At 39.4% G+C, this 19301-nt stretch overlaps 1 long non-coding RNA gene across 2 annotated transcripts; it reads right to left on the bottom strand.

Annotated features, from left to right (window-relative positions):
- Positions 1–2486: 2486 nt before the first annotated feature.
- On the bottom strand, positions 2487–11710 carry LOC136677630 (uncharacterized). Of its 2 annotated transcripts, none has more exons than XR_010796382.1 (4): positions 11659–11710; positions 4712–4759; positions 4151–4183; positions 2487–2850 (listed from the first exon to the last, which is right to left on the bottom strand). It is a non-coding gene; the product is annotated as an uncharacterized lncRNA (long non-coding RNA). The 2 variants fall into 2 exon arrangements; XR_010796383.1 differs by lacking the exon at positions 11659–11710 and adding an exon at positions 5334–5405.
- Positions 11711–19301: the final 7591 nt, after the last annotated feature.

Consider the following 19301-nt stretch of genomic DNA (forward strand, 5'->3'; position numbering starts at 1 on the left):
GTAGGCATCAGTGTTATTGATGTATCTAATAAGGTGTTTTAAAACGTAAGACAACAAAAGCACAAAACATTATAGTAGAAAATGAATGGGGAAAATCAGGTTATTTCTTATGAAAATAGATGAATACAATTGAGTAATACTCCATAAATAATATTTTATTTTATGAAGAAAATGATGATGTGGGGCCTGCTTCAATATTTATTTATAAAACTGAAGATCATATGTGAATTATGCTTTTTAATTTGTTAATTCAAAGTCAGCTTTTAGCACTTACTCCTTATCATTTCTGATATATCATATCTAATTATTACCCACCATACTACACATGCACAATCACTTACTGAACTACTCCAACCAACCTGTGCCCACCTATTCACAACAACTGACTTTTCGTTTACCTCTAACTATTCCTTCAAGGCTGCCCTTGAAGTGTCATGTTACAGAGGGGGTGTTAGTGGGGAAGAATGGCAACACACTTTATTTATTTGGGTGACACTGAAATTATTTTGCATGAATGATCTAATAATTGAATTTATATTCAGTATGTACTGAACTACTTTTCGTACAAATTGAAACAAAAAAACCAAAACATTAATGGATTACTTGTTTAGCAATGAATCTGTATTTTATTGAGCAAAATACTATAAACTAAGCTGTATAATTTCCCACTGCCTCATCGCTAAAACCAGCATGTGTCGGCTGATGCAACCAAAGAGGAATATAAACAGAACAGAACATTATCATTTAATATCAACCTTAATAACTTACCAGTAGAAATATCTGCTGTAGGTGACAGTGTAGTCGCATTTGTTAATACATCTGACAAATTTATTATGAAATAGAAAACAGAATAAAAACAAAAAACATAAATAATTTTTAAGGCAACTTCAGTGCATATGAGTGAGAATGAAATTATGAAGCGAAGAGTATCAGTTCCCCCATCAGTAAAAACAATGCTTGCCAACACGATGCATGTGTAGAGCGATGTAACAGAACTAGCACTTAGTGTTCACCTTCAATTCTGTTTAATATTTATGTTTGAAATGATGTTTTTGAACTAACAAATAAGAGGCTGTGTTGTAAGTGTCATTGCAGTTCTAAAGTATAAATGATTATTTAGCAATTACACTTTGTTTTGGTCAGAAAAACATTATGATGCACTCTCAGGAAAACAGTTATATTGTGTTGGATGTGTTGAATCCCCACAGGATTATTACTGCATGATGAAGAAAATGATGATGTGGGGTGTGCTTCAATATTTATTCATAAGACTGAAGATAATATTTGAATTATGCTATTTAAGATGTTCTGGAAAACATCTCCAGAAAAAGATGTACTGTGCAAGCTGTGAGGTAGGGCCAGAAATGTCTGGAGTGTCAGATTCCATATCCTTGGCTGAAGTCACTGAGGTGGTGTAAAAGCTTTGACGTGGCATAGCTACAGAAGTGGATGAGATCCGCCCAGAGTTACTGAAGGCACTCGATACTGTGCACTCAATTCCAGGTAGGCTCTGGACACACAGCGACCCTGAACTGTATGAGCGGTTACAGATAATGAATGTACTCTCTAGTAGGATTGTGTGTTGCAGGTGTCACTGTAGTAATTATTGTTGCATCTGACAAATTATTTTAAAACAAAATTAAACATTTAAACAAAAACAATCAATTGTTATTTCATCAAAATATTTGTGAGTGTGAAAACTTGTGTCTTTGTTTAAAACTTGTATATTTGTATTTTGTGAAAACTATGACCTACTGCACTTTTTTTTAAGTTCAATTCTTGCCAGAAAAGGAGAATTGGTAATTATTCTCCATCAAGCATGCTGAATATTCTCCTATAAATTTAAGTTTTAGAATTTACCTGAAGGTGTCTGTGTTGTAGATGTCACTGTAGTAATCAATGACAACAAACAAATTGTAATTGATTATTTAATTAATCTAGCAATTATATAGTACTTTCAAGACGTAAACAATGATTATGGTGCCATAGCCAAACATTTAAATGTCATTTAATATAATAACATTAACACTATAAAAACCAAAATTTGTTAAGAAAACATCCTAATTGTCCCAAGCTGTAAAACCATCTTTTATGTTTTCTTAGTTGTGCATAATATAAATTGGGGAGATGCTAACTTAATATGGCACTAGTTTTTCATTAGTTGTTGTTAGGGGAATCATCAGACATGTTCCTAAATGTGGTATATGTTTAAATTTCTTCGGCTTGAATATTTGTTTCAAGAGATGTGGAGAGGGGTTTAAGCATGTAGAACAATTGAATACTACAACATTGAATACTAACATATTAATTAAAAATCATGTTTTAGAATTTTCCTATAGGAGTCGCTTTCCTATAGAAGTTGTTAACAAATGTAGGCACAGTTGACGTATAAGACAAATTTAAAAAGGGCGAAAACAAAAAACACAAACTAAACCAGTCTTTAATGAAAAACTGTATTTTGATGAAGAAAATTATTTGAATAATGCTGCCGTCATCTGCAGTCAGAAGTTAAAGTTGGCCTAATAAAAGTTCCATTTAAATCATGGAAAACTAAATTAATAGAAAAATGCCACATATGTTTGTTCCTTAGAGAAAAACATTACTAGACTACAGCTGTCAAACATTTGCATTGACTCATTGTTATACATAGTTTAATGTTATCTTTACATATATACCTATTAAAACACAACAGGCTACATGCCTGTAAAACTGGACAGGTAATATTAAGACTACAAGTGAACAGACAACATTTTATGAATACATTTTTTATATCTTCATGTAAAATCATGTTTTAGAACATACTTGAAGAAGTCTGTGTTGGTGTCCCTGTAGTAATAACTGATGAAGTATCTGAAATAATTCATTTTGAATAAAACACTGATGAATATGCTGTAGTTATTTATATATATATATATATATATATATATCAGTGGCGGATGCTGGTCTTTCAAGGAGGGGAAGCTCAATTTCGGCCTACATCATAAAATGTGTCGGTTTATTTATACGTAAATTCTACCCTCCGTTCCTTTTCATTTTCAGAAAATGATCTGTGACCCTGTCATACCAACAAGGCGTCTTTTCCAGGGACTTGACTAGTGTCCTCTCAATGGCCAGCAGAGCTAGGCTGCTTAAACGGCCTTGGCCCATGTGAAGTGTGTCCGCCTGTGCTCCCATGGATTTCTACACCAAAGGATCGCTGATTCGCTCATTTCGCTGCCGATCAAAAAGGGATTCAGCCTCAGACAGATCATCCAATCATCATGCAGAAGCTGAGCGTCCGGGCCAGCCGAGGCCAGCCCACTGCCCCATAAACCCCCAGAGACGCGGAGTGTCTGATGGGCGAGACAAAGCCCAGCATTTATCCAATGACTCGTCTCGTTTCGCTGCACTTCGCTGCTTCGCTATTGAACTCTGTGGACGCTCAGCGTCCGCGCTGTTTAAAGCACTGTGAAACTGCGGAAAAGAACAACAACAACAGTTACACTTATATAGCGCCTTTCTAGATACCCAAGGACGCTTTACAATCCACACTGCTCAGAACACTCAATCCACACACTGGCGAGAAGCGGCAGCCAAACGCGCACAGCTTACTCTCGACTAGGAACGACCGTCCACCTGGAGGACTGCATCAGGCACTAGGGTTTCACCCAGGACACAGTGCCAATCCATATCTGGGCTCACACTCATTCATTCACACAAACAGACATCCTTTTACATACACACTCATTCACTCACAAACCAGGACAGTTATTAGACAGAAGCCAATTCACCTACCCTCCATGTTTTTGGACTGTGGGAGGAAACCGGAGACCCCGGAGGAAACCCACGCAGACACGGGGAGAACATGGAAACTCCACCCAGATGGGACTTGAACCCAAGATCCCAGCGCTGGGAGGCGAACGTGTTAACAACTAAGCCACCGTGCCGCCCAAGAAGCTGATTCTGAACAAAAGTTGAACGTGTTGTAGTGCATATTTATTCAATGACATGTACACACAACAGTTTGATCACTTACTTTTTTACATTTTAGGGGAAGCTGAGCTTCCCTTGCAGTCTTAGAGCAATCGCCACTGATATATATGTATATCCATTATTAGTTCAGCAATTACACTGTTTGTTAATTACAAAAGAGCTAGAAATTAGAATTTACCAGAAATTGAAGTTGTCAAATTTGTTGCAGCCACTGAATTGGAAAAGATAAGACGTTAAACAAGAAATACAGATAACAAACAAATGAAAGTATTGAAACATCTCTGGATGTGACTTCTGTTAGAATATGAGGAATATATTATGGTACAAATTCTAATTCATTCATCTCAACCATTAGTGGATCTTCCTCTACATTCTCTCAATAAGAAGGAATCCAACCTTCTGTCATGTGGTCTTGAAAAACTGGTGTTTGCACAACTGGAGTTACAAGGAATTTTATCTGAACTGATTTAAAATGTGTTCTAGTTCCATGTCCTTTACTGCAGCAATTAAAATATATTATATATTTTTAATTTTGTTGAAAAGCACAAATCGAGATGTGCATTGCTCTGCTTTTTGTTAAACATAGTTTTTATGTGACTTTTACATATATACCTCATAAAACAAAACAGGCCGCATTCCTGTAAAACCGGACAGGTAATATGAAGACTACAAGTGAACAGACAACATTTTATGAATACTTTTTTTATATCTTCATGTAAAATCATATTCTAGAACATACTTGTAGGCGTCTGTGTTGGTGTCCCTGTAGTAATAACTGCTGAGGTATCTGAAATAATTCATATTGAATAAAATACTGATGAATATGCTGTAGTCAATCATGGCTAGCAGTCCATGATAGCATAATTATATATAATGATATTAAAATGATAAACATTCACTATAAAATGCAACATTTAAATGCTTAAGAAACGGAGTATGATTTTAATTGCAATTAAAAATATAATATAATATAATATATATATATATATATATATATATATATATATATATATATATATATATATAATCAGATGACTTATTTTGGAAAAGCCTCCAAATTAAGGAGATCACTTATGTTATAAATGAAATTCTGTGGTAATTCAAACAATGAATAAAAACGTATAGAGAAGTTATATTTTGGCAACATACAAACATCAGTGATTATTTTTCTTCAAACACACCATTCTATCTTTAATTCGCTGCTCAGGGAAGCACACAACAGACCAGTAACAGTCCTTAGGTAAGAATCCTAACAATACATTTGCTTATCTTTACACACGTAAAAGTTTGATGTCAGTCTACACAACTGTCTGCTAAAATCCTTAAATGTAAAATGCAAATGAAGTTTGGAAGTTGTTTACCTGTCTGGCCATTAATTTTGATGAAAAGCAGCAGAAAAACCACATACGTAGAGACTGCCATATTTCTGACTTACAGCCAGCGTGTTGAAGTAAATCTGTGGTTGTTAACTGAAAGTATTTGCTAAGGTGGGAGGGTAAAATATCTCTCATGGGTTGTTGTTTTGTGTGTTTGAGGGTGTGTGTGTGTGACAATTTGGGAGAATTGTGTAGTGGTAGGTAAGGCTCATCATAAACAATTCTGCAATTCTGCTTTTAAATATAATTTATTACAGTATTAAGGAAATAGGTAAGAAGGGAACAAGGAAGTATTTGGACTTGGTCTATGATGATGAACGCCTCATTCATCACCACACATCTCCCACATAGTGGATACTGCTCTGCCCCTGGCAATAATCACACACCTGGTGCACACACACACACACACACACACACACACACACACACACACACACACACACACACACACACAAATCATCCCCCACCCACATAACACACACCAAATACACAAAACTACAGTAAAATGAACAGAGGGAGGCTGTAGTACATGCATAGAGTAGTAGTGCATGTAGAGCCCTTCGCAGATTGCAATTAGTAATTTTACAGATTTATAGCATTAATAATATTACATGATTATCATATAATCCATTAATAATGTATTTATAATGCATTATGAATACGTTTAATAAAGGATGAGTAAATAATAGGTTTCATAATGAATTTTAACATGTGTTCCTCATGTTGTTCATATTATACTGATCGGGGCACTGAAGTAGTTAAAATGATTTTCTCATGACTACTTAGAAACATGTTTTACAAGGAAGTGAGTGCTCAAGAAAATATTCTGGAATTACCCTGAGGAGCTGAGGAATGTAGATGTTTTTCTGGTTTTAACAATTCTATTACCCCTAAGTTAAAAAATATTCTTAAATGGATTGTAAAAATGTAAAGGTAAAAAAAAAATGAACGATGATAATAATAATAAAAAAAATTATAAAAATGTTGGAGGATTAATGCAGATTTTAGCCTTGCTTTTGAATCATAGATCAGCTCTGTATGCTCTTACTTAGCAGCAAGTTCAGCTTGTTCAGTGATTTTGGTCATTGGACACTGTCTGGGCTGTGCTTGGTCCTATTCCTGATATTCTTGCACAGGCACAGTCCAAGACAGGAGAGTTTTGAGGAGGTGGCATCTCTGCTATTTGCTATGTATCCGCATGTCAGCTGTTTTATACTTCAATATACAATATATATACTTCAGTTACTTTTAAACAATGTACTAATAAATTCGTAATGTGTCGTTTTAATTCAAAATGCAACCTTTCTCCCACTGATTTTTTATTTTATAGTAACTGGTGCATAGTAGGGCGGCATGGTGGCACAGCAGGTAGTGTAATGTGCTTAGCTTTGTGTTCTGTTCTTGTTTGTGCTCCCCTCGTCATGGTACTCCCCCCCCCCCCCCCCCCGTCTTGTGTCTGCTTCCTGCTTGTTCCCTGGTCATGTGATATCATTCCCTTGTGTTTGTAGTGTCATGTGTCTAAATTCATACCCAGGTGTTTCTTGGTGTTGGTGTTGTCTTTATATAGTCCTTGTCAGTGTTTCCTGTTTGTGGGTCATTGTATGTTTATTTGCAGTCTTTGCCTTATGTAAATAGTCCTTAGCCTTGCTCTGTTTAAGCTTGCTATGTGTTTCGCCCCTTTGTTCTGTATAGTCCTTGTCTAATGCTTAGCCGTGTTTGATGTTTAGAAGCTTCGTTTAGGGTTTAGCTTTTTTTAGTGTTTAGCTTTGTTTTGGGTTTAGCTTTGTTTGGTGTTTTGCTTTGTTTAGTGTTTACCTGTGTTTAGTGTTTAGCCTCTAGCCTTGTTTAGTGTTAGCTTACATCTGTCTAGTTACCTTTTGTTTATTGTTAATAAATCTATCCTGCATAAACCCCCTTCCCTTACTCCTTGACCACTCAGACACACCCGAATTATTACAGTTAGTGTCTCAGTCACACAGCTCCAGGGACCTTGAGGTTGTGGGTTCAATTCTGCTCCGGGTGACTGTCTGTGACGAGTTGGTGTGGGTTTCCTCCCACAGTCCAAAAACACACGTTGATAGGTGGATTGTCGACTCAAAAGTGACTGAAGGCGTGAGTGTGTGATCGAATGTCTGTGTGTGTGTTGCCCTGTGAAGGACTGACACCCCCTCCAGAGTGTATTCCCAATGATTCCCTTGTACCCAATGATTCCAGGTAGGCTCTGGACCCACCGCAACCCTTAACTGGATAAGCGGTTCCAGATAATGAATGAATGAATGGTGCATAGTAATAACAATGATATTGTTTCTTTTATTTTACAATAAATAAACAAATTGTAAGTATTTACTGCAATAACCTGTACACCAGTTTTTTTCTGTTCTTGGGGATAATATTGTATCCAAGATTATATGTATATTTTGCTTTAAATTAAACCCTAGTTTTAAATAGCCCATCATGCCTTTTTTTATATATATGATGTTTTGAACTAAGAATGACCATTACGTGTGAACATTGTGTGAGCTTTGTATAGAAGGAACAGGAGAGCAATACTTAAAGATTAGCAGCTTTCATTCCCTTAACACTGTGTTATGGTATTGTTTTACGGGAAACATTGGATGCAAGGCAGGAATACATTCTGGAGGGGGCGCCAGTCCTTCACAGTGCAACACACACACACACACACACACACACACACTCACACTCACATCTATGGACACTTTTGAGTTTCCAATCCACCTACCAATGTGTGTTTTTGGACCATGAAAGGAAACCAGAGCACTCAGAGGAAACCCATGCGGACACGGGGAGAACAGACTGTCACATTGGGGTACGTTTCCTGTACAACAACAGGACTGGCATTGAACTAATGTGGTACGATGCATTGTTAAACTAACCAACATCTGAAGTCCAACTGTTTCCCAAAACCATCATACTTTGTTAGTACCACAGTAGTTTGAACCATATTAGTTTAAACCACCATAGTCCAAACTACAATGGTTCCAGACGTCTTTGGTCTGTTGCTTTCACAGTGGGAAACTTGCAAAAACTCACACATTTTGTAAAATTATGCGAGTTGTGACCGCAACTCTCAGCAGCAAAAATAATAACGTTACTTGAATTAAAAATAAATGCATATTTATAAGTAAAAGAAATAACAGTGATAAAAGACAAAGATTGTTTTGTAGCAAAAAAAATTCAGTGTATTTATCATTATAAAAAATCGATATTAAGTATGTCAGAAAAGTTTATAAATATGACGGTGAGAACTCTCAGCAGTGTTCCTCAGTGGTGCAGTGGGCTACACGTGAAAACCACACATTTCTGTATCGCACAGAGGTGGATTCGAGATCTGAGAGCGTTCATTGTGTTGTTTTTATAACAGCAACTGAAGCTCTCACTGATTCACTAAAGTATTGTAAAGTATTCTACGTTGCCTCTTCAGATATATATATTTTGTAGTCTATACCAACATGATAGCATCTTTTTACACACCCACACACACACACAAATAGTACAGATAAAATTCCTGTTGTACTCTCTCTTTTTTCATCCTTTGTTTGAACTTTTTTTTTTTTTTACCTCTGTGTGAGTCCTGTAGTAATTAAACAGTTTAGAGCGAGAAGGGGGAAATCTGTGAGAAAACAACTGCTATATGTTTATGCCCTAATCTCACACTTAAAAAATGGTTCTACAAGGGTTCTTTAGTAAAGATAATGGTTCTATATAGAACACTTGAAGAATCATTGCATGAATAAAGGTTCCTTTGCGTTATGAAAGTGTTCTTCAGATTGATGGAGAATGTTCTATAGATGGTATTATATAGCACCTTGTAGAAAACGCTTCTGTGAGTATCTTCTTATTGTTATAAGTTTGAAATCATAATAATAGAAGAACACATTTTTGAACACATTTTTGTGCTGTATAGAACCCTTTTCTAAATGTTGCTATATAGAGCCATCTATTGCACATTCTCCATCAATTTGAAGAACTCTTTCTTGGTAAAATGAAACCTTTTGTCACGCCCTCGTCCTGTCATGTCCTGTCTGTTATTGTCCATGTCTTCGCCCTTGTCCTGCCTTTGATCCGCCTCCTTGTCCATACTCCTCGTTACCTGTTTCAGGTGTGTCTCGTCTGTATCATGTATTTAAGTTCCCTGGTGTCATTTCCTTGTATCTGTCATTCGTTTTGTTCCTGTTTCTAGTCATGTTGTTTCTCATTCTCATTCCTAGGCATGTTGTTTCTTGTCATGTTTCATGTTCTAGTCTGCCTCATCTGTTCCTCGCTTCGTGTTTGCCCTCAAGTCTGTTTGTGTTTGTTTTGTTATTTTGTTTAAATAAACGTTTGTGTTGTAGTGTGTGCGTCCGCCTCCATCAGTCCGACTTCGCGTTCCTGACACCTTTAATCTTACTAAGGTTCTTCGAGTGTTTAGGGTTCTAAAGAGAACCACATATCCCCCAGGGCTGGGCTGTCCCCTGGACCTCAGAATCCCCTCTATCTGGGAATTCATCTGCCCACCCTGCTGCCTCAACACAGAGGCCCTCACACTGAGACCCACTGGCTTTGAAGCACCTGCTGCCAGTGCAGTGTATAGCTCCTCAGATCCCCAATGTCCCCCACCCACCAGACAGAAGTGGTTAATATTGCTCTTTATTTGAATTAATGTACTGGTTGTATAATGAGTAGCTATTTTTGACTTTATAGACCTTTATTGATCCTTTCTGCATGCAATCCCATCTACCCATTCCCTACTTCAAAAAAGGCCTGTAAATCAGGCTTACGTGCTGCCCCAACTCCTCATCCTTGAGGAGTTCTGCAGGAAAAGTGATGTGTGGTGCATTAAGTGATGAATGAATTTATAAATCTGTATCTTTTTAAAATAAATATTGGCATTCCTTCAGTGAACTGAAGATAAAATAATATTCAAATCCATCTTGAAATACTACATTAAAGTTATTATATCCCCAACATATAAATTAAACATGTAATGTCATTATTGTTTCAAGCGGGACAAGATGAGACTATTGCTGGAAAATAATACCATAACACAGTGTTGAGGGAATGAAAGCTGCTAATCTTTAAGTATTGCTCTCCTGTTTCTTTTATTAAAATGTATCTCACACAGTGTATTTCATAATGGTCATTCATAGTTCATAAAATCAGGTATATATAAAAAACCATGATGAGGTATTTAAAAACAGGGTTTAAATGATTGTATTGATTGTGTTGTAGTGGAGGATGGATCCAGCTCAAAAAAATTAAGACTCTGACTCTCCATTCTCTTTTACATAAAAGGAGAAGACGGGACCTGCATTCCACAAAGTGTGCGTGCTGAAAGACTACGCACCCCCACCCACCCACACACACACAAACTCACACACACACCTATATCTGATAGCCAGAAGGCTAAGCAGAACACTTTTCAGTGACCCCCAGGATGACACTAAGTGGTACACCCAATTTTATGACGCCATTAAGCCTAAAAGATCGATCAGAGCCTTGGATTCAAGAACCCAACCCTAAATCATTTAGCAACACCTATTATTCACAAGTCATATAGCCTAGCCAATTATTAAATTCAAACTGGTTTCACCTGCGTTGATTCCGTGAGATTGTGATGATTTTGCTATGTTAATCAACTTATTATCATTCCTCTTAATAAAGTATTTCCATTATTTGAAATAATACAGTGTGTGGAGTTTGTTCCTTAGAGTCTGAAAATCCTGAGAACTCATCCCTAGCGTTGATAGTATTTCAATCCCTAATAAAATATTAATATTGTTGTCATCTAAATTCAATAATAATGATAATAATAATTATAAGTGATAATCACCATTAAACATAACTAACTCAAATACTGTTACTACGCTACAGTGTATTAATACTAGGCTTTTTCAAACCATTTTATAATTGTTATAAAATTAAATGAAAGATAAACATTATAAACCTTAATAATAATAACATTGAATTTAGGTATAATCTTTTCTCTAAACTTTCTGTACTAAATCTTAGGTAAACATTATATTATTTTATTTATATAGTGCAAATTATAAATAAATTAATATAATGTTTACCCAAGTTACATTTAATTTATTGAAAACAAACTCACTGAAACATACCACATTCCAGTTCTTTACTCAAGAAAATATATTAGACTATATATAAAGAATTCAACTCTATTTTCTTATTTCACTTCATTCATAGATCCCCCTTAAAAATACAACACCCAAACAAGATGATCAGTAGAGAAAGAAGTATTTTCTTAATGCATTTTATAAGACTGATGTAAAATCACAGAGTTTTTAGAACTTACTAGTTGGTGCCTGGGATGAAGATGTCTCTGAAGTAAGAACTGATGGTGTATCTGACAAATTCATGTCAAAACACAAAACACAAATTCGGTGATATTCTAGCTGTTACACTGTATTTTGTAAAAAATAAATTGATGATGATTATGATGATGATGATAAATGTGCTACAGACCATTCCTGATTCAATTTGTTTCTTTAAAAATAGGAGCTATCAACAATGTTCCTTCAGGTTAGTATTGTATTTTGTTAGTTAACGTAATGTAAGTTGGGGAGTTAGAGCTAATAGAGAGGAACTGTCAGTAACTTATTATGACATTGTTTTACTCATGATCAATAGTAGTTGAAGAGGTCACCTGACGTTTCTAAATGAGCTATTTATTTAATTGACCTGCACATGAATTTTGTCCGAAGGGCTGTGGACTGGCTTAAAACATTTACTATCATACACAAATGATGTTTAATGCTTAATAATGCTTAAAATCTGGTAGAATTTACCTGCAGGAGTCTGTGTTGTTACTACTTTAGGTGTCATTGTTGATTTAAAATTTTGAAACAAAAATTGAATAAGAAAATTATTTCTGTAGCAATAAAACTGTGTTAATAAACAAAGGAATGAAAATGTTTTAAAGTGTAAGAAAACAAAAACACAAGACATTATAGTAGAAAATGAATGGGAACAATCTGTTTGTTTCTTATGAAAATAAATGAATACAATTGAATAATACTCTAAAAATGATATTTTATTTTATGAAGAAAATGATGATATGGGTTGTGCTTCAATATTTATTCATAAAAGTCAGCTTTTAGCCTACTCCTTATCATTTCTGATATATCATATGTCATTATTCACCACACTACACATGCACAATCACTTACTGCACTTCTCCAACCAACCTGTGCCCACTTATTCACAACAACTGACTTTTCCGTTACCTCTAACTATTCCCTCAAAGCTGCCCTTGAAGTGTCATGTTACAGAGGGGGTGTTAGTGGGTAAGAATGGGCAACACACTTTATTGATTTGGGTGACACTGAAATTATTCTGCATGAATGATCTAATTGAACTGATATTCATCCATCCATTATCTGTAACCGCTTATCCAATTTAGGGTCGCGGGGGGTCCAGAGCCTACCTGGAATCATTGGGCGCAAGGCGGGAATACACCCTGGAGGGGACGCCAGTCCTTCACAGGGCAACACAGACACACACACATTCACTCACACCTACGGACATTTTCGAGTTGCCAATCCACCTGCAACGTGTGTTTTTGGACTGTGGGAGGAAACCGGAGCACCCGGAGGAAACCCATGGGGAGAACACACCACACTCTTCACAGACAGTCACTGGGGTATCTAATAGAATGTATATGCCTTTTTCAATTATCTCAGTAGTTATTACTGGGACACAACACAGATACCTACACATATGTTCTACAACCTGTTTTGAACTGAACTAATGCATCTAACAAATCATTAAAAACCTAAGTAAACACGTAAATGAATAATTAGTGGACAGGGTCTTACTGAAGAAAATTTCATAAAGTGAAGGCTATCATCCCCCCACCTTAAATTCTAACAATGCTGGTCAAACCATGAGCACTTGCTTATCTGATGTACCAGAACTGTCACGCCTTCGTCCTGTCATGTCTGTTGTCCCCGGCCATGTGCTTTTAGCACATGGCTATGTTTTGTTTATGTCCTTGTCTCCGCCCTCGTCCCGCCTCTGTTCCGCCGCATCGTCTGTCATTTGTTAACCCGTCCCCTCGTTATCTGTCCAGGTGTGTCTCGTTTGTGTTAGTATTTAAGCCCTCTTGACTCGTGTCCTGTTTGTCGTTCATTTCACATTCACATTTCTCCTTTGTCATGTCGGTCATGTTATCTGTCTGTCTCCGTAGTTTCCCTCGTCGTCGTTTCGTTTCCTAGTCTAGTCTGTCTCTGTGATAGTTTCGTTTCATTTCGTGTTTTGTTGTTTCCTTTGTATCTTGTCTTTGTTTTGCTATATTAAACTGTCCGTGTTTTAGCAAATGCGTCCGCCTCCGTCAGTCCGCTCCGTGATTCCTGACAGAATGAACGACCGCAAGGATGCAGCTAGCGCGGATTATTATCTCAAAGGGTGTGCCGTTCGCCGGACTCCATTCCGCACAGGCCCCAAAGATCCTGTGGGGGAGGCTTTGAAAGCGGCCTCGGAATGGAGTCGCCGGCTCCAGCTCCTGCCTGGCGCTGTTCCGGATCCTATAGCGGAGGAGTCGACTCGGGAATCGAGTAGTTGCGCCAGCGGGAGTCGAAAGAGTCGGCGGAAGAACCGTGCTGGAGTTCCCCCCTCGCTGGAGGATTACCCCCTCAGGTCCGGGGAAATTTTTGGGGGGGCGTTAAGAGTAGGGGCTGTTAGCCTCACCTCCGTAGCTCTGAGGTCTGAGGCTAACAGGAGCGCACCTCGAGGGGATCTAATGGGTGCGCCTGTGAAACCCCCTAAACCCTTTACAGCTCCAGCGCGAGCCCGGCGAGCAGCACAAACACCTGTCCTCAAGAGCGCGGCGCGCGCCTCTCCTGTCTTCGTGAGCGCGACGCGCGCCTCTCCTGTCTTCAAGGACGACGTCGCAGGTTCCCCTGCCCCCGTGGACGACGTCGCAGGTTCCCCTGCCCCCGTGGACGTTGCTGCGGGGCTTCCTGTGTCGGTGACGGCGGCACCCGCCGCTCCTGTGTCGGTGACGGCGGCACCCGCCGCTCCTGTGTCGGTGACGGCGGCACCCGCCGCTCCTGTGTCGGTGACGGCGGCACCCGCCGCTCCAGTCCCCGTGACGGCGGCACCCGCCGCTCCAGTCCCCGTGACGGCGGCACCCGCCGCTCCAGTCCCCGTGACGGCGGCACCCGCCGCTCCAGTCCCCGTGACGGCGGCTACGGCCTCTCCTGTCCCCGTGACTGTGGCTACGGCCTCTCCTGTCCATGTCCGTAGGTCGGCCCGAAGGACTTCAGGGCCGATCCCCAGAACTGTGCTCAGGCTGGTTCCTCAGACTGCCCCACAGACATTAGCCAGTCCTGGGCACCCCCCTGTTATTTTGGTTCCCTTGTCTGTCCCTGTCCTGGTTCCCGTCTCTGTCCTTGTCCCTGTACCCGTGTCAGCCTTAGTGTCTGTCCCAGTCCCTGTCACTGTGTTCGTGTCTGTCCCCCTGAATGTCTTGGTCCCTGTTCCCCTACCAAGTCCAGTCCAGTCTCCTGTCCTGCCTCATGTCCAGTCCCCTGTCAGCCCTGTCCAGTCTCTGTTTCAAATCCCTGTCCAGTCTCAAGCCCCGTCTCCGTTTCAACCCTCTGTCTTGTCTCATGTCCAGTCCCCTGTTAGTCCTGTCCAGTCCCCGTTTCAACCCTCTGTCTTGTCTCACGTCCAGTTCCCGTATCTGTCCAATGTCCAGTCACCTGTCTTGTCTCCGGTCCAGTTTCCCTTTCAATCCCCTGTCCAGTCTCCAGTCCCGTCTCCGTTCCAGTCTAGTGTCATGTCACCTGTCCTGTCTTCTGTCCAGTCACGTACCCCTGTCCAGTCTAACGTTCCTATCCTGTCTAGTGTCTTGTCACCAGTCTCTGCTCCCGTCCAGTCCCAGCACCAAGTTCTGTCACCTGTCCCGTCTTCTGTCCAGTCCCTGTTTCCATCCAGTGTCATGTCCAATGTCAAAAACCCTGTCAAGTCCCATGTGTCCACTCCTGTCCTGTCCAGTCCGTTCTCGTCTCTTGCTGCCCCCCTTTGTCAGTCTCCTGTCATGTCCCATGTCCCGTCTCGTATATTCGGTCCTGTCGTGTCCCCAGCTCCTGTGTCTGTTCCCGTCCTGTCCTGAGTCCTGTCACCCGTTGGTTTGTTGTCCTGTCTTGTTTTCCGTGCCCTCTCCTGTGCCAGCTCCTGGGGGGTTTAGGAGTACGCGCCCGGGAGTTGTGCGTTCTTGGGGGGGGCATCTGTCACGCCTTCGTCCTGTCATGTCTGTTGTCCCCGGCCATGTGCTTTTAGCACATGGCTATGTTTTGTTTATGTCCTTGTCTCCGCCCTCGTCCCGCCTCTGTCCCGCCGCATCGTCTGTCATTTGTTAACCCGTCCCCTCGTTATCTGTCCAGGTGTGTCTCGTTTGTGTTAGTATTTAAGCCCTCTTGACTCGTGTCCTGTTTGTCGTTCATTTCACATTCACATTTCTCCTTTGTCATGTTATCTGTCTGTCTCCGTAGTTTCCCTCGTCGTCGTTTCGTTTCCCAGTCTAGTCTGTCTCTGTGATAGTTTCGTTTCATTTCGTGTTTTGTTGTTTCCTTTGTATCTTGTCTTTGTTTTGCTATATTAAACTGTCCGTGTTTTAGCAAATGCGTCCGCCTCCGTCAGTCCGCTCCGTGATTCCTGACAAGAACTGGCAAATATTCTTCTCCAAGCGTGTAGAACATTTTCAAACTAAATTATATTTAGAACTTACCAGTAGGAGATGGTGTTGTTATAATTGTAGATATTGTTGATGATGTATCTGAGAAGTTGAATTAAAAGCATGAAAAATCAATCAAACATTAGTCTAAAAATTACAATGAAATAATTAGTGAGGAAAATGAAAAAAATGAGTCATGTTCTTCGCCTGTTCTCCTGTGTTTTGCCCTTAAGTTTTTGATCATGTCTCAGTTTTGCATTCCGTGTCACACGTCTTTTCTCAGTCTGCGTAAATTATTTCTGTAGCAATAAAACTGTGTTAATTAACAAAGGAATTAAAATGACCAGGTCATGAGTTCAAGTGAATTTAACATAAGCTGCATATAATTTACTTGTAGGCATCAGTGTTATTGATGTATCTAATAAGGTGTTTTAAAACGTAAGAAAACAAAAGCACAAACCATTATAGTAGAAAATGAATGGGGAAAATCAGCTTGTTTCTTATGAAATTAGATTAATACAATTGAGTAATACTCCATAAATAATATTTTATTTTATGAAGAAAATGATGATGTGGGGCCTGTTTCAATATTTATTTATAAAACTGAAGATTATATGTGAATTATGCTTTTTAATTTGTTAATTCAAAGTCAGCTTTTAGCACTTACTCCTTATCATTTCTGAAATTTCATATCTCATTATTACCCACCACACTACACATACACAATCACTTACTGCATTCTCCAATCAACCTGTGCCCACTCATTCAAAACAATTGTCTTTTCAGTTACTTCTAACTATTCCTTCAAGGCTGCCCTTCAAGTGCCAAGTTACAGAGGGGGTGTTAGTGGGTAAGAATGGGCAACACACTTTATTTATTTGGGTGACACTGAAATTATTCTGCATGAATGATCTAATAATTGAATTTAAATTCAGTATGTACTGTATTACTCTTCGTACAAATTGACATAAAAGCCCAAAACATTAATGGATTACTTGTTTAGCAATGAATCTGTATTTTATTGAGGAAAACATTATGAACTAAGCGTATACTTTCCGACTGCCACATTGCAAAAACCAACATGTGTCGGCTGATGCAACCAAAGGGGAATATAAACAGAACAGAACATTTTCATTTAATATCAGTCTTAAAAAGTTACCAATAAGAATCACTGCTATAAGTGACAGTGTAGTTGCATTTCTTGATACATCTGACAAATTGATTAAAACATAAAAAATGGAATAAAAACAAAAAACATAAATCATTATTAAGACAACTTCACTGCATTTGAGTGAGAATGAAATTATGAAGTGAGGAGTAACAATGCACCCATCAATAAAAACAATGCTTGCCAACACAATGCATGTGTAGAGTGATGTAACAGAACTAGCACTTAGTGTTCACCTTCAATTCTGTTTAATATTTATGTTTGAAATGATGTTTTTGAACTAACAAATAAGAGGCTGTGTTGTAAGTGTCATTGCAGTTCTAAAGAATAAATGATTATTTATCAATTACACTTTGTTTTGGTCAGAAAAACATTATGATGCACTCTCAGAAAAACAGCAGCTTGCGTACAGTCCAAGAAATATTAGAGAGATATAAGCAAAATAGAAAAAAGTGGAGCTAAATTTTTAATAGAATGTATATGTATTTTACAGCTATCTCAGTAGTTATTATAGGGACACAACACAGACTCCTACAAGTATGTTCTAAACCTGTTTTGAACTGAACTAATGCATCTAACAAATCACCAAAAACCTAAGTAAACATGTAAATGAATAGTTAGTGGACAGGGTCTTACTGAAAAACTCTCATAAAGTGAAGAAACTTTTAGTTTCTTCACTTTATCTCCATCTCAATGATTTTAGCCAATGGAATGGCTACATTGTGTTGATTGAGTCGAATCCCCGCAGGATTATTCGCCCAGAATTATTGAAGGCACTCGATACTGTGGTGCTTTCTTGGATGACATGCCTCTACAATATTGCATGAACCTGGAGAATGGTGCCTTTGGATTGGCAAACAGGGGTAGTGGTTCCTATTTTTTAAAAAGGTGACCGGAGAATATGTGTCAATTATCATGGCATTACACTTCTCAGCCTCCCTGGGAAAGTTTATGCTGAGATGTTGTAAAGGAGAATCTGTCCGATAGTCGAACCTAGGATTTTGGAGGAACTATGTGGATTTCATCCTGGCCGTGGAACTATGGACCAACCCTATACTTTTTCACAGATGATTCAGGGGGTGTGGGAATTTGCTACTCCACTTTACACATGCTTTGTGGATTTGGAGAAGGCATATGACTGTGTTCCTCAAGAGATTCTGTGGGAGGTGCTCTGGGAGTACGGGGTGCCAGGGTTGCTCCGGCGAGCTGTACAGTCCTTGTATTCTGAGTTTGAGTTGTGCTCACATCCTCGGCAGTAAGTCAAGCTTGTTCAGTGTGGTAATTGGACTCGGTCAGGGCTGTGCTTTATCTCCACTCCTGTTCCTGATATTCATGGACAGGGTGGTGAGGCATGGCCTGGGACAAGAAGGCTTCCATTGAGCGGCTCGGGAGAGGGCATCTCTGCTTTTTGTGGACGATGTTGTTCTTCTGGCTTCTTCGCATGGAGGCCTCCAGCGTTCACTTGAGCAGTCTGCAGCCGAGAGTGAAGTAGTTGGTATGCGGATCAGCACCTCCATGTCAGAGGCCATGGTTTTCTCCCAGAAACAAGTGGCATGCTCCTTTCAGGCAGGGTGTGAGAACCTACCTGAAGTGAAGGAGTTGAATCAGGGAGGACCTTGGAGTAGAGTCGCTGCTCCTTTGCGTTGAGAGGAGACAGTGTAGGTGGTTCGGGAAATTGATCAGGATGCCTCCTGGACACCACCCACTGGAGTTGTACCAGGCACGTCCAACTGGAAGGAGGCTCTGGGGTAGACCCAGGACACGCTGGAGGGATTATATATCCCGGCTGGCTTGGGAATGCCTGGGGCTCCCCCAGGTGTTGGTGGATGTTGCGAGTGTGGATGTTGCTTGCCCTGTCATCACCGTGACCTTGAAATGGACAAGCGGAAAAGATAATGACGACGATGATGATGATAGATCCGAAGTAATTCCAGAGCGGTTGCAGTAGTGAGTGGGCCCAATACCATTTTGAATAAAGCCAACTGAATGCTTTATGCTGTATATTCTGTATTTTACCAAGATGGACATTAAAATCTAAATAATCAATTATTACTCTAATAATTGTAAAACGAGCAAATTCTTGTATGGGAGT

This window comes from Hoplias malabaricus, chromosome Y, assembly GCF_029633855.1.
Source record: "Hoplias malabaricus isolate fHopMal1 chromosome Y, fHopMal1.hap1, whole genome shotgun sequence".
NCBI lineage: Eukaryota > Metazoa > Chordata > Actinopteri > Characiformes > Erythrinidae > Hoplias > Hoplias malabaricus.